This window comes from Bombus terrestris, chromosome 2 (assembly GCF_910591885.1).
Source record: "Bombus terrestris chromosome 2, iyBomTerr1.2, whole genome shotgun sequence".
NCBI classification, from domain to species: domain Eukaryota; kingdom Metazoa; phylum Arthropoda; class Insecta; order Hymenoptera; family Apidae; genus Bombus; species Bombus terrestris.
In genome coordinates this window covers 787,226-805,355 of record NC_063270.1, presented here as the reverse complement: position 1 = coordinate 805,355, position 18,130 = coordinate 787,226, and the positions used below count along the sequence as shown (strand labels likewise).

General features: G+C 41.1%; 1 protein-coding gene across 8 annotated transcripts in view; it reads right to left on the bottom strand.

The window, feature by feature from the left end:
* The window catches only part of LOC100650714 (RNA-binding protein Musashi homolog Rbp6), a 777,530-nt gene that overhangs the window by 224,545 nt on the left and 534,855 nt on the right, over nucleotides 1-18,130 (bottom strand). The window contains exon 1 of one of the 8 annotated variants that reach the window (XR_007226527.1): nucleotides 14,361-16,271. The exons of 6 other annotated variants lie outside the window; for them this stretch is intronic. The gene's annotated coding sequence lies outside the window, so the exon portion shown is untranslated. Of the gene's footprint in view, nucleotides 1-14,360; nucleotides 16,272-18,130 lie in introns of those variants that run through there. One more of the 8 variants, XM_048412623.1, reaches the window with a different exon arrangement.

Sequence of the window (18,130 nt, the reverse complement as noted above, 5' to 3'; positions counted from 1 at the left end):
TTTGGAACTGACAGTGTTAAATAATTTTGAAACTGATAGATATAATATATCTAATGTATGAGATTCTAGTACATATACTCAATTTAAGTGCATAAAACTCTTCTTGCCCATTCGAGTAATTCAAATGAGACGTTGTAATCATTTTATTATATGCACTGTATTTACAAATTTTTCTGGAAAATTTATTAGTATTACTAAAAAATTATGTAGATTTATGTTCTAAAAAAAAGAGTGTCCTAAAATTTGTCTTCGAAATAAATTGTCTTCAACAGATCACGAACTACGTGAAAAAACATTTTTTTAATAAAACATCATCACCTACGCATAACTCTCAGCAATTCATGACACTATTTTACTATTGTTTTATTTTAACTATACGTTACTCAACACATTCGAACATACGTCGCCACAACATTATCCCCTGACACCCCCCCATATTTCACTAGCACTTGCTGACTATTACCTTGTGTTCTCAGGTACAGCTCGAACAAAACGGTACGAGACGCTCGCGAAAAATCCGTGTTGTTCGAAAAAGAGGTAGACAACGTGGCAGCAGAGTTGCACACGGGATTAAAACGGCAAATATCAAATTTTCCTCGTGTTGGTGTCTATCTTACCGGATGCAGCTGCAGCCTGCGAGCTCGCGGCACTGGCACTAGTGCTAATTTCTCGGGTGTCTGACGTTTCAGAATTTAAGTCACCGGTCATAAATACCGAAAAGAGGTTAAAGCGTGGAAGGCAGGTTATCAGCGAGCGGACGGTAAGGCGCTCAACATTCGTCTGTGGTTCGGGTCATTGCTATCGCACTGTCCAGCCCTGACCCTACCTTACCCATCCCGGTTTTTACATGGCCGCGTAATACTGCGATTCTACAAATTTACCGTTGCTACGTGGTCCTTACCGTAGATTATACGCACATACCATATCAACCACTATAGCCAGAAAAATTCTTTTTTTCTTACACAACATTTTAGTGTCCAATCAAGTCAATACATGACACAACGTAAAGCAAGTTCGACAATTTAAATTCTAGTCGATTGTTCCGATTCGAGTCGAAAATTTGATGGTTTTCTCTGATTATGAAGAGTCGATGGAAATTTGAGAACTTTCTCGGAGTATTTTGGAATATGAACAATGTAAATTCCCGGATAAAAACTTGCATTTGAAGCCAAAATATAAACCAAAATAAAAGAGATGAAACCTTTTTCGAATCCATGTCCATATTTTTCTCGAAGGGAGTAACTGGAGTAATAAAACCAATTATCTCTGCAATTTTTCAAGCCTGATTCTTATGCCTTAAAAACATCTTCAATTACTAAAAGCCTTCTCCTGGGTCTCTTTATTCCTGAAATCGTACCGATGGTAGATTTTTCTTCCGGAGAAAGAATTATTTCTCTTTCGCTTTTCGAAAGAGTTTCAACGTTTTGTCAGCAGGATCTTTTTCCTATTGTTAACGTCGACAAAGACTGATTGCAACAGGGCCAGCCGGCTGTGATAGATCCTTCGATCACGCGGAAACGAATCCTTGGATGCAGCGAAATACTTTCTCCCTATAAATGATGCTGATGTAATAGATGTCGTTGCTTTATATTAAATGGTCAGAGATCTCTTTCCTCGTTAGCCGGCGCATCCTTCGAGCCGAAACAATGAAGGTTTACTCGAACTGAATGGAGGACTCGCCCGTCGTGCATTGTGCTCCCTTTGAATTGTAATCATCGTACATCTGCTCGCGCGGTAGAACGTGAATAGTTCGAAAGAAAAGGAGCTCTGCGAGCTTGAAGAATAAGTATTTTGAATGGTATAGTGGTTCAAGGCTAACTAGATCGAAGCCGTCGCCATTCTCACGACAGAATTTCCGTCATCGTCAAGCCGTCGTGTATATTTTTTTCTTCTTCTTCTACTATTTAAAGTCACAAAAGAACGTTCGACCAACGATTCAGAATTAGTTCACGCGATGTGTTATAACCGTAAATCAAAATTGCTCTTTAAATAGGTTTTAATTAACGATGGTATTCGCTGAGTGTAACCATGATTATTTGCTAATTAAACATTTTAACCGATTCGCACGCACGAATGAGCGACTAATTATAATCTCGATGCGTCAAAGGGAAGCTCGCCGGGGTCAAAATTATTCTCCATGCCCGAATTCCCATTTTCGAGGTTTCATGAACCGGCGTGCAGCCAGCGGTTTCGATTTAATAATCAAAAGTTCGATACACCTTTCTCTATCGCCCTAAATCCAACCCATTACATTCACCGCGCGGTTGCGATTTACCTCCTTGCTCTTAGCTACTCCACTAACTTAAACTGTTGGACTTGCGACTTTAGGGGATTACCAGAGAATTTACCAAACTCTCCGGCACGGCAAACTACCACCGTTTAAACTCCTCTCCGATTATTTCCGAATTATCTTTACGCATCCGTGTTACGATTATCTTGGGAAATTGCGTTATTTAGGTAACCTTCTTTAAAACAGACTCAATTAAATCGAAGAGAATCCTTAAGCCTTCTTTATAGCTCATCTTTCTATCAGTCCTCTTTTATACTTTCAATTACACTTAACCGAAGAAGGAAGCTAAAGCAAGTGACTTGAAGTTAAAACGTTAAATCTTTGGTATTAAAAGTAATCAAAGTTTTGTCTATAATATTAAAAAAAAAAAGATGATTTGATTGATCTGTATATTGCTAAAGTGATTAAAATTTTTCTGCTTGTTTTAAAGATCGTAACAATATTAAATGTTATACAGTGCCGTGAATAATTATAAACTTTACCCTATTTTTAAATTGTTCATAATATTAAAACAATAATTGACAAATTATATAATTTCGTATTATAATGTAGAACAAAACTAGATGATACAACAAACATAAAGTTTCTTCTTTTGAAGCCTGGAAAAAATTAAATTTTCTCTTAAAATTGTGTTTTTGGCTGTGAAGAAATATAAATTCAATGTCAATTTTGTTATCTATCTGTTTATTATCCTTTATTTCTTATTACTTTATTAATCTGATAAGTATATTATCCACTAACTTGTTTAAAGTTTCGTTTTGCATATCCATCCACACAGATTTTATTCTTTTTATAAATTTCACGATATCTTCTGTAGGTGACTTCTGACTGGAAACTTCTTTTGCTAGAATTCCCCATAGATTCTCGATCGGGTTCAGATTAAAATTCAAAGCTGGCCATTATAATAGTTCTATTCCGAAATCATGAAACCACTTTTTTGTAATAGTAGCTGTATGAAACGGAGCATTATCTTATTGAAAAATTGCCCTTTTGTCTTCTATTTCAGTGATGAAATGTAATAATTCATTATGTAACATCTCCTAATATTCATTCTATAGCGTTCAATTTACCTTTTATGAAAATAATTTCTCTTAACGTATTCAGCCAAGATCAGTGATTTCTTGGAAATATTGAAAAAATAATGCAGAAAATGTGTTTGAGTCTATAATTATTTACAGCACCGCATTTATCTTTTAATTATCTGTACTTGACATTTTTTCTTATTGCCATTCAAAAGTCTATCCTTGACGAAATCCATAAGTCGAAAATTATTACTATGCCACAGTTATTATAACCACAGAATTCCAGCACAAGTAAATATCATAAAATCATCTAATAGCGAATATTTCATAGCGACAGAATGTTCCTCACTGTCTGTTCCTTAAAATGTTTGAGTCAAAGAGAGAAGAAAGGAGAGGAAAAAGAAGAGATAAAGAGAAATACAAAAAAATCTCTGCACGTAGGAATTCCGTTCTTTTGGCGGAAATTCGATGCTGATGTGTCGGCTTTCGGCCGGGGCATGATACATTTATTGATCCTGTGGCATCAAACGTTTACGAGTCACTCTTTGAGCGCGAAGATGAAAGCATCGACGCCCGACAAGTGCACGCGTGGCTTAAGCACGCTTCTCTATTTTTACTGTGTGTGCCTTTGATGCACATTATCAGGACTCGCCTTTTATTCAGACGCCCGAAATGCTCGGCGCTCTTTTAAACCCGACGGCACGCTACGCGGAAGTCGTGCCTTGATTGTACATTTATATTTTTTCCTCCTAGCGAGACCGTCGATAGTTCGTCGACTCTGTTAAAAAGTAAATCGTCGGTATTGATTTTTTCCTTCCATCGTCCTTCCATCACTATTTTCATGAAAATTTCAGGAAAAATACGCGACTATGTAACCCCTAATTCCGTATTCGAATCCTAACAAACGAGATTCTAGAAAGAAACGTAACAAACATTACATTTCACGAAGAAACTATATGCACATTTAAGGATAAAGTGCGTACGTTTCCGCAGTGATGCAACGGAATTAAATGGAACACTCACGGAGTTCTAGAATGAGTCGTTCGAACGCAGTCAAGTCCTCGGGAACGAGATCGATAGGTGAATTACGAAACCAAGCGACGAAATCGATCAGAGAGTGGAAAATTGTCATCGAGCACTTTGCGGCTCGTTATTACGAACTTACGCGCGGATGTTCGTTTGATCGATTTTCGCGCGAACGATGATTGAATCGAAGCTCGAGCCTTGACAGGTACCGCGAAATTCGGGAAGAGAAGAAAATAGAATCAAGATATCCCGGTGACCGAGTCTCACGAGTATTAGGTAATAAAAGAGGATACTCGAGGGGCTGCCGAGCGGTTTTTATCGAGTTGCATGCCTGAGATTTCGGCGTCGCTCGTAAAACTCCACCCTAAACTCTTATCCCCTCTACGGTGGAGTCGAGCTATTTCACAAAATATCTCCAAGTACAACGCACGCTCCCCAAGTCATCCTAGGGAGACTCGTATAAGCTTCTATACTACCGTGTTCAACTAAAATTGGAACAAACTACGGGATCTGCTTCAGATTGCGTGTCATTGAACAAAAACACGCGTGCATACGTATATTTACGTAATTCACGTGTATATACGCCCAATTACGACGAGTTCGTAGATTGACGAGAATGATATGTATATTGACTTACAAAGATAATGATTTAATATGTTGTCGGAATTGGGATATGTTTGTATGTAAATGTTAAATATCATAGAATATTTAGAAAAATATTATAACTGAAGGATACGCTAAATTAAGATTAGCACGATCGATAATAATCAATACAATTTTATGAAAAATAATCACTGTAATTTTATGAAAATACTTGAACAAATATTTTATAAATACACCTTGCGTGTAATACGAAACATTTCGAAATTTCATTAACACTGTAATGAAATCCGACAATTGTGATTTAATAAGCAAGTTTGAAGTATTTTCTTTTGCTTCGAGATGGATACTTCCATAGAGGATGTTACTGAATGAAGAGAAAAAGAGGAGAATGGGAGAGCTCTAATCACGTATCTACGCTGGTAGAGCACGTAGAAATTCAATAACGACGTAAACTCGATCACGACAGGCAGGAGGTAGCACATTCAACAACCGTTTGCCACGTCACGGAACACGGAGGGAAGGGTAGATAGCCGGGGTGAATTGACGGTAAGGATACCATTGTAATGTCCCATTCAATCGTGTACAACAGAAACACCATTAAGACCGTTTGCACCGTTTCAATTAAAACGTAAACCAGCGACTGAGATGCCATTGATTTCGACGTAACGCCATTGCAATTAGCCGCTTTTGATTGCCGCTGATTAGGGGAGTCAGCCGAATTGACCAAAAATAATCATGGCTATTGTATCGCACAGAATTTCGAGTAATTATCGATTTTAGGTTGGATATCTACGGTACGTACTGAATCGTGTAACTGATTTCCGATTCAGCCCTGCCTGAACGTTTTCGTCATGAGTATTCTAATCCAGCTCTCTCCCTCCCTGCCTTCCTCTCTCTCTCTCTCTCTCTCTCTCTCTTTCTGATTAATTCGAGCAATTCGAGTGCGCTTCCGGAGGATAATCAGCGATAAGATGTAATATCGTTCCAGAGGAATCGTCGCATAAATTCTAGTAACTTCTTGTATTAAAATGTGGATATCTCTGTTTAAACGTGTATAATGGATGTTTCAAATGAATTTACGAGATGCCTTCAAAACGGAACTACTTGAAAACTGCGTACTTGAAAATTTGTTCGAATTAAATTGATAAAATTATTCTACTATCTACTTGTCACGTATAGTAAAAATATATTAATTTTTTAGGAATTTGAATCCCTTCGTGAACGAATTTATTAGGACTAGATAGAAATAATAAATTCCTGTTTTTCTGGGAAAGTAAATGTCAATATCTTGCGCAATGTATTAAAAGTAGAAATAATAATTTTACACAATCAAATTCGAATAATCAACAGTAACCTCCAAATGAAATAAGAACAACAATGTAATCAAACAACATTCCAGGAATATAATGATAAAAATAAGATTATAAAGCCACAAATGTCAAATAAATTTCTATTTCCTCGAATTTACCATTACGTATGTCGAGACAACGCGCATCGTGGATCTTTATGAAAAATATCTGTCCGATACGTTAGCGGAGCGAGCACGAACACCGACACATTGTGATGCCGTGATACTATCGTTGTATTAACACGTCACATTCAAATCGTACGTGTCTACCTTAAATGAGACACGCCGAGGTCTGATGCAATGTGCATTTCCACACATTTTCCATCGATCGCGCGGGCAAACACATAGAACTGGCGGTCAACGATAACGCACGATACCACTGTATGCCGCGGTTATAAATCACCGCACAATGCATCGTGTCGCTGATCTTTGCGTTAATCACATTCAGCCATTTAATAGAAAGAAATATCAAAAGTAAACGTTTCCGTTGCACACGCGTGCGTGGCATCTATGATCAGAAAAGTATCTTAAAGGCTCATACTGTACATACATGCACGTTTAAAAAGTGTTCGTCTAAAAATCCATCGACAGAAACGTTTTAATTCGAGCTAAAAAGGAATATGCATTATTATCACGTGGTGGAATCAAATAGCTGACGGTTCTTCAAATACCTATATTTGCATTATCGATTTAATATAATATTTATCATAATGCAATATTTTATTATAATTATTGAAAACAAGCAGACGTTTGGACGAGTATTATATTTGCATTACTGTGAATATTTCAAATATTTCATTGTTTATTTTGTCAATGAAAACGTTAGTAATTTATTATATATAAATTATGAACACACCAGAAAAATTCAGTTGCTATTCCGAATATATATTAGCAATACAGAAATTATAAATTGAAAAATGTATCTACACTAAAAATTCTCTCTATGACATGAATTTCAATTGCTTTTTTGATTTATGCTATAATTCATAATTTTTTCAATAAAACTTGTTGAAATTGTACAGAATGAGATTTGAGAATAGGAACGATTAGATATTACTTCATAAGAACTACCATTTCGCAACGTAACTAGATATTAGTTATCAGTCCTAATATCACCGAATTGGTTCTTCAAATTCTATCATATTGGAACATTTACAGAGTGAAACCTTTGATGATTATTTCTGGGTATGGTATGAGTAGATTTACCAATGAGAACCTGTTGAAATTGCCTTGAAATAACGGAGAACCTTTACAATGGCTCTTGTAGCATGCATGGCTTAAACAGCCACGAAAAGGACGCGTATTTAAACGCGATTTGACGGTCAAACCTCTGGTTACCTCTGTTAACGCAGATCTTGGGGTGTAGCATACGCACGGTAACGAGGGATTAATTAACGACTCGTGTACAGCACGGAAGCCCAATGCATGTCGACCGACATGTCTGTGTTCACTGAGATAGAAACCTCAATTCTCTGTCGACCATGTACTCAGAGCATATGTATAATCTCTATCAAGGAACTAGCTAAAATTCATTTTACATCATGGAGATCAGGTTATTTTCGATTATACGACGTATCTCATGATTTCATATTGCAATGGAAATGATAATCGATAACTAGTTAGAGCTATTTAGAGCAAGCGTTTAAATCAAGGACTATGATGAATGAATTTGAATGACAATTACATTGAAATATGATAAAATTTTGGAAATACTCCATAAAGAGATTTTATTCGTGCAAAGTTGGAGATATGTATGTAGGTATCAGAAATAAATGGCAAGTAGTTTCCGCATTCGTCTGTTTGCCTCAATGTTTGTAAAAAAGACAAAAGTGACCTGTTGCAAAACTAGTTTCACAAAAGCATATGTAATTGCGTCGTTGTGATATTTCCACCTAAACTTCATTATTTGGTGAGTTTTTCTTTGACGTTATTCTGCCGAAAGAGGTCGGAAATAGGATCGCTTCAAACGCAACTCTCTTCGAGCCATGGAATTTTCAACATTAAACATCAGTTGTCGTTAAACGAAGCTGAACCGCGGCTAAGTGTATTACAATTCATGAATGTTTGCCTCCGATTTAATTCACTATTCTACAGGCAAAATGGAAAGAGAAAAATATCAATCCCATTTGCGAGGGAAATGAGATTACGATGGAGCAAAGCACGGAAGAACTTGATATCGTTAATTAAATTTCATTCAAAATAATTACTTGCGATGTATAATATTAATAAAAAGAACGAACTCAAATAATATATTAATATAAAATGTTAAATATCAACGATAGACTTTGATATTTTCTATATTAATTTTAATTTACCAAACTATTGATATCCTACAAAATGCTCAAAATGTTTCCAATTTAAACCACCCTTGTCTCTTCTTTATTAAACGCACAGTTAATTTTCGAAAACAACGCGGATCACTCTAACCAATATAACGATAGTTTGTGTCTAGTTGCGCAACTATTATGCGAGATTTAACGGTGGCGTTAATTAATAACGTCGAAGCTTCAGATCGCATAGTACGTGAAACACGCGAACTCGCGCTGGAATTGCGTGCACGCACATTGAACGTCGATGAGCCCGGCTGATTAACCCCAGCGCGAAAAAGGAAGAGACCAAGATACCAGGGGCAACTCTGGTCTCACGATACGCACACAGGAGCGCCGATTGCTTTGGAAAATACGAGTACTGAGTATCGGGAAAATGTTTCTCGCTTCGCGTCACGATAAAACAGGGTCGAGATCGCGTTCCTTCTATATCCTAATTTCTGCAACTCCGGTACGTTCACCGATCGCGTCGCAATCGTTTCTGGAAAACGTTGCTTATAATTATCGTCTTGCAGTATCGTCGTCGGCCATCGTTAATTAATAGCGAAGTGAGTGTCTGGCGGTTCTCGTTCCGCATTGCCATAGTTCATTGATCGAAACAGCGTGTCGTGACTATATTTTCGCTCGTGCGTTTCGATTGATTCTGACTTCTATTTTTGGTATCTAGAAAAGGAAAGATTCGATAGTTGAAAATGAAGAAGGAAGATTTGGAAAATCGATCATTATCATTCGATTACATCGGAACAAGCCGCGTGAATAATGCAATAGATAATCGTTTGGCTAATAATACAACGGGAATGCCGACGCTTTCTACATTTACGGGAAATTAGGGGTGTCTGTGCGGTGACGCGGTATTATTTGGTATGAATAATAATTTTCTATGAAATCGGGAATGCGGTTGGCTACGTTTATAATTGATTAAGCGATTAACGCGATAATTATACTGGTATTACTGGCCAAGCCGCCGATTACGTCACAATTCCGAATCTGGATCTCGTAGATAAATTTTAGCCGTTTTCAATATTTATCGTTTAAATGCTTATTTTACCAATTCTATTAAAAATCCTTTAACCAGAAATGATTACCTCTTATACAAGCCATACTAAATGCTATAAAAATTACATACACTAATATAACATTCTGTCAAATCCAATCACCATTAGCTAAACACACCCCTGTTGTTCCAAAAAACAGAAAGATTCCACCTGACATTCTAAAATCCTAATATCGAGTGTTTTATTAAGAAACCTTCCAAAATCTGCAGTCCGGTTTATAAAAGTGCAAGGATTAAGGAGAACCTGCTCGACATCTCGAGCATATTCAACAAATCCGATGGTGACTCACGGAATTACATTTCGCATTTCATGTCAATCTGACGTGTAAGAAAGACGTGACAAATATCAAATAGTAGTATGTGGGCCGAAAACGGCAAGGGAACTTGAAGACACTCTTTCTCTCTATATTTGCTGCGAAGCGAGAAGAACCGTGCATACACGCCTAGCTGAACGTAAAGAATGAAAGTGGTCGGTCCGAGTCACCTACTTTTGCATCTCTGCTCGTTTATCAACGGTATCAGTGAGTGTGACGGGCTGCAAGGATTCTCAGAACGGGGCTGGTCGGTCCGCCGGACGGGGTTTAAAAGCGTTTCGATGTAAACAGCCCTGTTATTCGCGAATTCGGCCACCTAATTCCTCCAAACGGTGACGCGTGATCGTACCTCCACTTTATTTCTCTACATCCGCTTCCATCGGTCTCGTTCCAATCGAATATCGTTAAGTACCTGGTTTTCGTACTCTTTTAAAGCATCGAAAGTAACAAAGAAAAAAATATTCTTAATATATATTACTTTAGTATTTGAGAATAAAATGGGTGAGTTTGGAATCGTTTCTGTGAGAATTATACGAGAGACAGGTTTCTAAAAGAGCAAAATATTGGAACTTTTAAGAAGTAGTTTTAGACATATATGATCAGATGTAAGGAACTTAAGAAATGTTTTACTTTCCATAACGAAGTTCTTCGACCGTCTGTGAGTAATCTTCTAGCAGTTTTTATGAGGTTTCATACTTCTCCCTTTAATAAGTTCTTTTCTTTCGCCAACGTTGAAAATGGTTATTTTAATTCTACTGTGGTCTTCGAGTTTTTACATACCAATCACAGATTCTCTTTTAATGTTTATTTAGAATTAATGCTTTCACCTTAAGAACCTTCAGAGCCCATATGCTCATCAATAACGAGAGAATTAACTAAATCATTCTCTGTGTAACCCTAACCCTTGAATATATTTCTTCCACGCTATTTGGCCACAGAAAATATAACAAAACTTCTCATAAACCCACCCACCCACACTTATATTGAAATATCAAGAACCGAAAATGGAGCGAAGAAAAACAGAAAGTTGTCGTCAACTCACACCAGCCTTTCTCCTTTATCCGATTATTATCGACATCAAAGTCACTGAGAATAATTATTCGCAAAGCGGATCAACTTCTCCTCCGCTTCATCTACTCACGGCGAATCCTAAGTAGCTTGAACTCGCACCGCGAGATACCGATTCTCCAAATCTTCCTTTTCCTGCCAAGGAACACTCGGTGTCGCGACTGTTCATGATGCGCTGTTTTAATTCGTCCCCCTTTACGGAATAACGATCTCTACGGTCGGGTCACGTTTCCAGTTTGCGAATAGCCGGCCGACCACCGCGAAATCCGCTTACTTCCCTTTTGCTCGCGCAAAGCGGCCACAGAACGAGCAAACCAAGCTTCTTTCCACGGAGAAATCCGCATCCAACGATACTTGTCTATGTGTGCGCGCGTCTCTCTACGTGCAACAGGAGAGCATGCCGCACTCGTCACACTGCAGCAAACTTTCGCGTTTTTCCAAAGTGTATAGGAAAGGTCGAGGCTTTCGAGGATCCTGTCCGAGGAGGAAAGAACGACCAACGATCGCTGGACTGTATCGCTTCGAGAAAAAGTCCGCCGCCCCTCGAGCGAGCAAGTTCAGAAGCGTCGTTCTCTGAGTAATAATACGTTTCGCTGGCGCAACGTTTAATCAACAACCCGTGCCCGCCACTCCTCTGCCAGCTGCCTACCTTTGAGAAAACTTTTCGCGCGACCCAATGAAAAATATTTATTACGTTTATACGTTCATCCTATCCTCGAGCTGCCTTTACACCCTTTTATCGAGACGTTCTGGTGTTTCGCTAGGAAACTCTGTCTACAACGCTTTGGTCTCCGAGGACTTTGCGATGGATAGATGGGAATGAAAGTACGAAAGAGACCTTTGCCAGCGTGGAATTGAGGGGATTCGGGATACACCGGGATAGAAAGTTATACGCTGTCCAACTGTTGTTTGTATGTCTGATCAGTATGTGATAGATCTACTTAACTACGGATTCTAGCGTCTCGCGTCAGATACGGTTGTTGAATCGTGTTAATTCTTTCGTGATAAAAACGTTATTGTATGTTAGGGAAGAATATAGCGTTTGTAGATATAATACTCGGAACGTGAGAGTAACGTGTCACTTTGCACGACAATTTCTCGTTCTGTGGTTATTTGGGAGCGGAAGAAAATGTGAAAATGGTGTTACTTCACCCGGATGGAAGATTTCGATAGACGAAAAAATTTGTCTCTGTTAATTTAATCGTGATCATCAATCCCTTAATTAATTCCCTTAATTCTACCCAATTTTCATGTCTACAAACATACAAAATAGATGACAAGAAATAAGAAAAAGGTGGAAAGCAAAGGGCAAACGTTATCACCTAAGGATAGAAGATCGTGCAACCATAAATTCCATCTTCCACAGTCGACAGCTAGATGTCTTGGTTTTTGTTTACACGTGATATATGAGCAAAATCCACCGTTCCTCGCGATACCTGGAGAAATATGTCGGCGTCTGTCGCTCGAAAGTGTACGTGCTAGAGTACGCAGTCATGTATCTGTGAGAATGGAAACTAACTTGGTCGCAATAGAATCGAACTTGGAATGGAAGTGAGAAGGGGTAAAAAGAGGTATTGGGGAGTAGAAATGGGAACGGATCCTCGTTTGATAGCACATGGGAGCGTATGCGGAGTGGAAAAGATAGAACGAGAAGAGAGGGCAGGAAGATTCGGAGCCGCGGATTATCCGCGCAATCATTGGAGTCGATACTCTCGACAACGCGATTCGCTCGGTGTAATAAAGCGGAATGAAAAAAATCGTTCGTGACCTAAATTTTGGCCACGTTACACCGCCCTATCATTCGATGTATCAGCGAGCTCGTTAATGATCATTTTAATGTATGCGACGCGGCTCGATACGCCAGCGGAAACGTTACTTTTTCTCCGGCGGCAGACGCGCGGCAGGAATTAATTAAAAATCCCATCAACGGAGGGAATTGTGTACTTTAAATCGGGAAACGATTTTCATCGGCGAATAAATTGAAATCGACTCGAGAAACAGTCTTGTCGTACTTGTCCAACTACTTGGAGGATAAAGAGACGTTTTTGTTCGAGATCAAACGGCGGGAGAGAGTATCTATACAGAGGAAGTAGGTTAACGTATTTAAAATTTCGATACAGAGTGACTACGGGATAGATGTGGCCTAGAAAGACAAAGGAGAGGCGCGAGGCGCGCATCGTGAACGCCTCGTCTCAGAAATATATCATCGTTCAAACGCGAGTTGCTCGAAGAAATCTTGGAAAACTGCACTGAAAGTAACGCTCGACCGACTCGTTGAAAGGAGAAAATAATAATTATCGAGCAGTGGTCACAAGGCGGGAACTTCGGAAGTAACGATCTCGTTAACGTTTCGCTTGGAGAATCGAAGGACTTAAGATAATAAGTTTGTTTCGGAGAAGAAGAACGTAATAAGGAACTAGAGTAATTTCTCTCCGGTGAAAAGGAAATAGTATTCTCCACTCTCCGTTGAATCACTCAACTTATTAATTCCGTTAATAATTCATTCATCCGATTTGACGTACCAAAGTACAGCATAGCCATGATTCTCAAAGAGCTCACGTCCACAATGAAACCAGAAGAATATCGAAGGAAGTTTTCATCCTCGCGTTGCAATGCAAGAAACTCAGGCACCCGGACTTTTCTTGTCATCGAATCCTATCAATTGGCTTGCCCGTCAGCGGGATTAAAGTTTTGCTGGCGACTGGCGACCAAAAGAAAATACCAACTACAGACAAGGAAACAAAGAGAACGACATAGAGGGAGAGACGGATGGAAGAATCAAAGATTGCACGACATGGCTATGAAAGGTCCGACGCATCGAGTGAAAGGTTTCGGAACTTCCGGCGAAAACTTGGGGAAGCGAAGCTTCGCTCGAACGTCATTTACGCGAAACTTTTCGGTCACTGCACATTGTCTGGAGAAATAAACGGTGCAAGAGATAAGAAGGACAGGAGAAAAGAAGCAAGCTCGATGAGAGATCCACCAAGTCGGGTTAGTTCGTCTCTGTCCGACGGATGACATCCAGGATCAAGCTCCACCCACACACACATGCCTGCAGCCAGCACACAACGTAATACCCACACATACGCGTCCACTCGTGTATGTACACACATATAGATGGTCGTACGTATAGAGGTAGCCGCGTAGGAGAAATTACGAGCGTATAAACATCCACGCGATACACCTACACGTTCACCAGATATACACGATTTCCTTCGGGATGATCGTTCTCTGCATTCCATTCTCCGTACCGATACATAGATAGGATTGTTCCTATATAATCAAAGATTTGAATGCAACCACTGTACCTTCTCTGGGGTGATGAGCGGCGTGATGTACGTGGTGACCGCCGTCGTGTACACTTTTCGATGACTGTCGGGTGCTGCAGGTCACTCAGTACTACCGTGAGTACCGAGTGCCGTGCGATCAACGCTATGGCCTTCCTCTGCGAGAAGAAAAACTGACGAGCGAGAGACCGACGGTGTCTCGTGTCGGACGCTCGCGCTTTTTCAGCACACGCGTGTATATCTTGTATCCAACGGCTTCCAGAGGACGTGAACGTCACGATCGCTTCGTAACAGATATCGTGCGTCAATCTGTTTCGAATCCAGCTGACGATCGTTCGTCAGGTTACGCAGATAGGTGCCACTGTTAACGATGATTACGACGTGAACGACGATCACGGTGATCAAACTCACAGCTGGCGATCGAACAACGATACGTACGATCCTCTTGATCGAACGACGTCTCGTGGAACGGTTTACATTCGCGCGCGGTACACACTTGTCACGTTAATCGTCGTGGTTGCTACTCGCGGACACTGGAACCGGAGCAGGTGAGCCGTCGAGATTGCAACACGCGTGAAACAACGGACCCAAAAAACGGAGTGACACACTGCAAGAGCCACACACCGCAGCAAATTAAATGTCGAACGTACTTGATTATTTATCCTTGGCGTCAATTGCGCGTGAAAATCTCCCGGTCACGGTGTTTGTGTATATCTTCGGAACGGCTGAATGAGCGCCGATCGAATCGCTTATTGTCCTGTATATGGCTTGTTATCCTCTTTCTTGTGTCCTCTTCTCGCAATAGCGGGAGCGGCAGCGTGCACGAAGACGGAAATGAACGATCAGGCAACAAGAAGGTTAAAAAGAGAGAGAGACAGATATAATCCGTGGAGCACAGAAAGGCAGGTGGTCGTTGTCGTGCTCCTTGTCGCCGTGCGTCGAGTTCAATGCTGTACGCTGTGATGCCGAGAACGGAATGGGGCGACCGTGGAGGCCCGGGCAGTGGAGCCGTAGCGAGGGGAGGTAGCGGAGCCGCGCGGCACCCGATGGTGGGGTGCACGCTCGAGGAGCGAGGGATAGAACAGGGAGGGGCCCCTTTCCCCTCGCCAACGGGTTTCGCCACTATCAGGCGACTGCTACCCCTCCGAGGCGCGCAGGCGCCCCCGGGGCGCTGCCGTCGCTCGAGGGAGATAGCGCCTCTCGATTCTAGCCGGAGAAAGTCTGTTGGTGTGACAGGGATAGAAACACCGATGGAGAGAGGACGAACCAGAGACGACGTGAAAGAGGGAGAGAGCATCGGTCTGTTTCTCCTTCTCACCCGTTTCACCTTCCTTCCTTCGTAGCGCGAGCACCCCAGCATCGACCGACAGCGCCGCTCGCCACGCCGCGTCGCGCCACTCCGCGCCACTCCGCGCCACTCCGTGCTCCTCCTCGCCACGCCGACCCAACGGGAATACTTAATGCCAGCAGAGAGCCTGACTGCCTGACTGCTCCTCCTCGCCACGCCACGCTCGCTTGACGGCGGGATAGAAACGCGGGTATGGGGAGAACGCTCGAGTAGAGTGAACACATCAGAGGGGGAAGGGGACGATGCTGGATTGTGCTCGCGAGCATCGTGTTGCACCGATGCCGAAACGATGCATTTTCGGTGCATGACTACTTGTTACGCGTCCGCGAGCTAAACTTCTCGCATCATGCGATATTGAATAAAGTGTTTCTTTACCGCGAATCCGGCCAACCAGTCGTTGTCGGACGAGTCTGAATGACGAGATATCGTGCCGAGTTCCCGCCTATATACACATATACCGGTGCCGCTCCAATCGGGCCGAGAAAATCGGAGGCACAGGTGAACTCTTGAAAAATCCAATTTCGCGATATTCACGATTCGTTGCACCAATAGAAATATAGCTGCAAGTCACGACACACACATGGTAACACGTTAATTCTTTTTCAGTAGAGATGATAACTGGGCCACCGATGTAACGTCTCATTGACGCGAGCAACTGAACGGTAAAGACGAAGTTAAGTTTCCAAGTGATACGAGTTCGCGCTTAAGAAGTCCCCGGGCTGACCAATATTGATCACCACTACTTCCGTCGGGGCCGAAAACCAGCCACTTCGGCGAGTTCTCTCTCTGGCTGGCCTTTGGCCAGCCTCTTCGCGCGTCTGGCAAGTCGATGTAAACGTATCCTATGCTTAACGCGGAAAGAGGGGGCTAACCTAACCTAGAAAGATTTCATTGAGTCGCAACGTGACTTGGCTCGCTGCCAATACTATGAACGCTACGCACACCCGCGCCTTGATCCCCGCTCCTTTTCCAAGCACGCGGCAGAGTTTTGTGAGAAGAAGAAAAAAGGTCAGACTCCTTCCAGGACCTCGATGTCGCACGATTCTTGTTAGACTTTGCTGTTTTCTTTCATTTTCGCGAGAGAGAACTGAAAAAAGAACACGATTTTCATATCAAAGTTCCGACGTAACGAAACGAAGTTAACTTTATTAATTTTTTAACTTGCTCTCATAATCGCGACTCTTATCAGCTACACCATCGATTTACAGCTAATTTATTTCGAACTATTAAAGCGCGGTTTGCAGGAAGTCTGCGAGGAGCTGATAACTTGTTGCAGCAGGCCAGAGACGGCAAGTATTAAATCGTTTAAAAAACTTGAGAACCCCGCTCGTTTCGACTTTCGCTTTCGCTATCGCTCGACGACAGCCAATCTGTACCTTTTTTCTCTCTTCTTCTTTTTCTCAAGTGTACCACGATGTCCCACGTCGCCCATGGAGGATATAGAATCTCTTACGGAAGAAATACTCAAGACGAATAACGCGACCAATAACTCGTGCCGGATTTGGCTGTCGCATTTATTTTCTGTAACGTTGCACACAATTTGTCGCGAAATATTGCGGAATAGGGCCGTGACCCGACCTTATTAGAGCCCGGTGTTGCTTGTTCTATAAACAAGCGACGCCAAAGGTGTAAGCAACACAGGGAACATCAACTTGCTATTCCGGGATGATAATGGTTGCGAGGCGAGGCGAGTAAGAGGAACGCAGAGGCGGAAGGCGCTGGTGTATTCAGTATTTGGCTTACATCCAACGCAAGATGCTGAATGAACTTGGCGGGAAAACCACACTGGCGTGTGCTTCCTTCTGTCGTGCGAATGGCGCAACTATAACTGACGTTGAATACCTTCTGTACAATGGAAGATCTGCTAAGGTCTCGAGACTGTCTTAGTATTCTACCATGCGTCTTTACGCCGTGTGACTTCTTATTAATTGCTTCAGTTAATGATGATATCTTTGAGAAAGCAAATGTATCTTTTATGTGATAAGTTTGATTTGGAATATTAATTTGTTAAATTAAAGCAACTAAAGGGAACGAATCTTGGGATCATGTAGTTAAGTATGTAAATGTTTAGAGATAAATATGTAGTTAACCGATCACGTATACACTGAATTTTAAATGCAATATTGCAGCGTAAAAAGACAGATGTAATGTAGTTAATTAATTTTGGTCAATTCAATGTAAAAGCAACGTTAGTTAAATAATCTACTAGAGTCGGCTTTAATAATTTAGAACGAATAATGGACTTGAATCTTAATTCATGAACATTTCTGAAATCCACCTATCTATACCGATAATCAGAGAGCATACCGAACCTCAAACACGTGAAAGTTTTTCCAGGTATTCGCGTGTGGTACAAAAGAAAAGGCGATAAAATTTCGCCACAGCAATTTTGAAATTTTGGGTCGTGGAAAATTATTACCGCAGCCGAGTGCGGGAAACGAGA